This window comes from Lissotriton vulgaris, chromosome 3_1, assembly GCF_964263255.1.
Source record: "Lissotriton vulgaris chromosome 3_1, aLisVul1.2, whole genome shotgun sequence".
Taxonomy (NCBI): domain Eukaryota; kingdom Metazoa; phylum Chordata; class Amphibia; order Caudata; family Salamandridae; genus Lissotriton; species Lissotriton vulgaris.
Window position 1 is genome coordinate 1,542,018,804 of NC_141689.1, and position 5,685 is coordinate 1,542,024,488.

The window sequence follows — 5,685 nt, forward strand, 5'->3', positions numbered from 1 at the left end:
GATATTTTAAAACTAAAGTGTTTAATTCAAAGCTTGAGTAGATCTCCAATAATAATCTGTAGTTTCACCACAAGCTGAAACACCAAATAATACTCATCTCCAAATTTCACATCCTGTAAATAAAATGCCCAGAGTGTTATGCTTCTTAAGTTAAAGTAGTATTAGAGATGTTGGCTTACAAGAAATAAATTAACAAATCATCCACATACAGGAGAACGTATAATTGTCTGACTAGAGTCACCTGCAGTTTAAGATCCAAATTCTGCCTGTATTTTCCCAACAGAGCTCAATAGAGATGAGAAATTAAATGCAGAAAAAAGGTGGCAATCTCATCAGAAGTACATATGGGGGGGGAGCAAAAAACTCCACCTCCCACCTCTTTTTGTCAAAAGTAGGTTTACAAAATGGGGTTTCTAAACATTGGTCAGTATGTTTCACTGAGTGGAGTGGGTCACAGAGTTGGTTGGCAAAAATGTATGATTTTCTGTGTATTTCCCACATATTTATTAACAATATGCCCCACCTTCCAGCACACATGGCACCAGAGTTTGTACACTGGGGATTGAGAACTTCCACAGTGGTGCAAACTGGATGGCAACAGATGAAAAATGTTAACATTTAAAATGTGTGCCAATGATCGGAACACTCTTTGGTACTTGTCCAAATATGTATATTCTGACTGTTATATGAGTATTTGCGCATGTAAGGGAAGTTCCTAAAACAGGGAAGATTGTAAAACTCTAGTAGGAGGGCCAGCATGTTGAGCATCAGATGAAAAATAGAGTTTCATATGTAATGTCTGTATGTGAGAGAATCCAGTCTCACTGTCATCAAGCCGTGGCCACCCAGTAAGTTAGCATCTAAAATGTAAGCTTCTACACACATCAAAAATTACAGTCACTGTATAATGAATTCAGAGACTTTATTCAAAATTAAATAAATGACCACAAAAAGCACAAAATACTTTTCACTGACAAAACATGAGAGATTGAAATAAAAAAGTTCTTGGAGTGACCTATTTTGTCCTGTGTTTTTTTTACATAAAAGTACACATGAGAGAGCGCAGCAGAGGGACAATTCAGTACTAGAGTAAACCTGCAGAGCCCGCTCTTCCTATATTTGGCCACTGGAAAAAAGACGTGGTATTTCACTGAATAAATAAACAAAAATTAAATAACAATAAATACAACTTGCATTTTACAGCTCTTGCAAAGTACTAATGAGGTTATAGGAACCGTAAGCATACTGTTTCTTGCCAGCCAGATGCTTCGGTATTGTTTTAGGTTAAAAGGGGACCTCACTGTACTGTGAGACATAACAGCTCCTTTCATGATAGGAGAGGACATGATTGACTCTCGTCGTTTTATACACTGTATTGCTAAAGTCCCTCTCCTTGAGTACATTTTCAATATTTGTAAAACTGGTTACAATAAAGTTGATTGCACCTGGTAGTTCATTTAAAGTTTTACTCCCACTTTGTGAGAGGGATTAATTTTAATTGAATATGTTTACTGCAGAGAGGATGCCAGTTGTGAACAGTCTGTAAGGCTTTCTATCTCCTTCACAACTTCAATAATTGCTTGTGCCTGGTCCTGGTGGAGAACATGGGTAGCATTGGCGAGAAACTTTTCATGGAGCGATTCTTGGCTGAGAGGCTTCCTTCAGTGTCCATAGAAGGTGTCACATCTGCCAGTCACAATCTCTCCGCTCTCCAGGAGCAGCACCACTTCCCCATACATCTTGTCAAAGTTGGCCACATTATCTTCAGGGTGCTCCACCACCACCTTCCTCAACAGGTTGATGAGATCTGGTCTACTAAGGCTGTCCTCACTGAAGGAAGAGATGCCCACCTCGCCATCCAGAAGGGCAGTGCAGGCGTTGAACTGGAAGGAGTGTCGCGCCTCGTGCTCAGACTCTGGGAAGGGCCTGTTGATATACTTGGAGACTGGGACCCTCAGAAGAACTGCGCAGATGGAAGCAGGGTTAAAGGAGCCCGTTATATTGATGACTCGGTTTCTGACTGAGATGGCAGCGTCTGCCACCCAGTGCATGCCCAAGTGAGCTGGGAACCTCTTGAAGGCGATGTCTTGCTTCTCCAAGAGAAAGCTGTATTCTTGATTTGGCATTGCCAGGGATGAGGGCTGGTAGTCACCATAGAAAGCACTGAACCCCGAGCAGCCAGGCACATCATCCAAGATAAGTGGGTTGGCTTCCATCCCACGGGCGGCTAGAAGAGCTGCTTCCATCCCAAAGCGGGTCGCATTGCCAATATGGAGAGGCTTGGCTAGAGTTGCAGCATTGGCCATAGGTGCTCCCGCCAGAGAGACAGCGATCGCCAAAGCATGGGCACATTGTTTTGCATTCAATGAAAGGAGTTTTGCTGTAGCAGCAGCACTGCCCATGGTGCCAACAACAGAAGGAGGGTGAAACCTGAAGGAAAGAAAAAATATCAGTGTCAGACACGGAATAAGGATAATACCAAAATAGATTTAAAAGAGGGGTAATGCTAACAATAAGTGCGAACTACGGAAATATACTAAAAGCATATAAACCATTAATTCTAATATGTAGTACAAGGAAACAGAGAAACTATAATAGGATCTAATCAATCATTTGACACAAATAAATAATCTAGTTACAGTGAGCAGAAAAAATTACTTTACCATATTTACTTTGTATTGTGTGCTATCCACATACATGATTTTGTTTGTATGATAGGTTCCTCTTAGGGATATTTCTGCCCTATGTGCCAATCGGGCACACATCATAACACACCCCCTCTTTAGGGTTCTCATACATTACACATGGAATATTTCTACCCTTTTCATACATCGTACATCATAACCATGCCCGGGAGATACTGCGCCCCCTGTGGGCATCAAGTGTTGGTCATGGGATTTTTCTGCCCTTTGTGGGTATCATACAAACCTTTTAGGGATATTGCTGGCTTCATTGGAGAAACGCATGAGCCTTCCTTGCACCTCAATGCCCACGTTGAATGCTAACAGGAAGTCTGAGCCACTGGGTCGGAATCCCACGGGCAACATCTGGGAGGCAGCCATTAGAGCTGGCAGCACAGCACCTGACGGGTGGGTGGCAGGGTGCCAAGTGTCATCGAAGTCCATGGAGTGAATCTGTTAAAGGAGGAGTAGAGGATTAGAAGGTACTTAAAGAAGGGTGGGTCAGGAAGTGATGTTAAGTAGAGAGATTGTATCATCGACCTATGGATACAATTTACAGAAGTGTATGATTCATAGTCTAAGATTTGGTTGAGTGACTGTGCCATTGCCCAATACAGACTCTTTACAGAAGTGGAAACAGACAGAATTGAACATTGGAGGAGACAGCATTTAAGTAAAATTCTCATAAACTCATTGTTCTTAGTGTATGATTGAGGGATAAAGTGATAGCCCGCTCTCAAAATCCTTACCGCTACTCCATTGACATATGCAGCCAGCGTAGGTGGGAGTCTCAATCCTTTCCTTCCATACACAGAGCTGATGGCAGACAAGGAGTACATGTCCTGTTGGAAATAGAATTAAGTTAGGAATAGAAAGTGCACCTAGAAACCTAATAAAGAAACAGCGGAGATTTGGGGAATGTGGATTATTCAACTCTAAAGACAGGATGATTCACCTGATAGGTGGTGGTATCTATTAGAAGAAACACATGGTCAGGCAAGGGGTCACTGCGAGTAGATGCATTGTTTCTGAAGGACAGTTGTTTAGGGGACCAGAGTTCCTAATGTTTATTTGAGTACCCTAGTCCATGCTCGCAGTCCTGCCAGTGTCTCAAGACATTAGCTGCTTTGCATCTGAAGGCAGCCTGGGCTGTGATTAGTGGATGAGTATTTCATGGTGGATGAGTAATTTTGGTGTGACTTGGTCTTTCTCTCTTCTTACCTATTATTCTGGAGGGTTATTTAACCCTATTATTCTAGAGGGTTATTTAATAGCCAAGGGGTTCATGGTGTGTTGCTTGGTTCGATCCAAGATTTGAATAACCTGACAAAATCTCATGGTGATCCTGAACCACTAAAGTCTGTAAGCAGTTTTACATGGCACAACCACAGGAGTACAGTCACACTCTTGGCGTAAAAAGGGTTTTTAATTGTTCTGCATGGTGTGTTGCTTAGTGAGTTCAATGTCTCCCCTTACCTGGCAGTATCCCAGGGCGATGTTGAACACATGGGTCGCGCTTCCCACCAGTCCAACGCCGATGCTGTCCAGGATCATACGCTTGCTTCGGTGCCGCACGGTTTGGGACAGGTGATCTGTCTGGACTCCATGTATGAAGGAAGCAAAGCTGCTAGTGACCGCCTTCTCCAGGGGGCTCCCCTCCAGCACTGAATGAAGAGAAGAGACAGGATCAGAACAACAAGCATTCTGGGCAGGCATCAGACACAAATCCAGCTGATCCGGACCAGAACCAGATGATGTTTATATGGGACAATCCCTACCCAGGACTCTTGGAGTTCTAGACTGATAGCAGATGCAAACCAGTGCTAGCGGCTCTATACCCGGTTATGGGGATCATGGCATTAGGGACCAAAGTCAAGGTAAGTGATACCAGAACCAGTAACTGGGCCCATGGGATACAGAGCGGTCCGGGCACAAGAAGAGTGGCGTCAGAACCAGTAACCGAGCCCAGGGTATACTGAGCGGCATCAGATCAGGGAGAGTGACTCCAGAACCACTAACTGGGGCCAAGATATAGAGAGAGGTCTCAGACCAGAAGGGACACCAGAACCATTAACTGCATTAAAAAAATACAGTGACCTCAAACCAAGAGCAGTGGGCGCACACAGACACTTACCTTCCACCGCTGCAGTGTGCACCTGCCTGGACAGTCTGAGGACGGCGTGTGGTTTCTGGAAAGAGGGAGAAAGCAATATTAGTCGAGTTGTTTCATTGTATAAGAACCTGGAAGGGAGTGGACAGGGCTAAAAGAGAGGAACACAAGGCAACAGAGTCAAGAACGAGAAGAGGACAGAGAAGGAGGAATAACAGAGGAGAGATCTGAGGGTTTTCACAGCTAGCAAGTGCAATCTGTCAAACTGCAGTCCTAGACTGGCAAACGAGTGACTTCAGCATGGCACGTGAGCAGGCTCTGCCTAGCAAAGAGCCTAGTACCCTGACATTACCTCCTCGTCAGCCCTCCCCGTCCCAGTCCTAACTACATGAGCATAGCTCCTCCCACCAGAAACTCCCAAGCAACTTGAAACCCATCCCTTCCCTCCAGGCCACACCCATACCCTGAGGCATATAACCCTGTGACCTGCCAATCAACAACCTGTTTGTTTTTTCTGCGGAATCACTTCCGAGCAGTCTTCGTCGAGGGGGGCACTGGAATTGGCCTCCTATCTGGTAAGTGTGGAACGGGATGCTATGCGCCCGTTTTTAACCCCTATTGTGCCTGTTTTTCTTTTACCTTGTAGGCATTTGCTTTGAGTCCCTGCTGTAGCGGGACCGTGGGGTTGGGGGTCCGGACTGCCTGCTGTGGGGTGGTGACTCCCTGCTGCAGCCTCCCATCTTCCGGGTTCGTTCCCTGCTCTAGCCGGTACACCCGGGGAGGGAGGGGGGGGTGTGTGGCTGGCTTTTTCAGCGCGCCGAGGGCGTGCCGGATTGGCTTCTCTGTCTGTAACTCTCGAGGCTCGTTTCTTCGAGCCCGTGTTTTTCCCCTTTT

The 5,685-nt window shown here is 45.2% G+C and overlaps 1 pseudogene; it reads right to left on the reverse strand.

Moving 5' to 3' along the window:
- Positions 1-1,508: 1,508 nt before the first annotated feature.
- On the reverse strand, positions 1,509-5,093 carry LOC147728155 (cis-aconitate decarboxylase-like; annotated as a pseudogene).
- Positions 5,094-5,685: the final 592 nt, after the last annotated feature.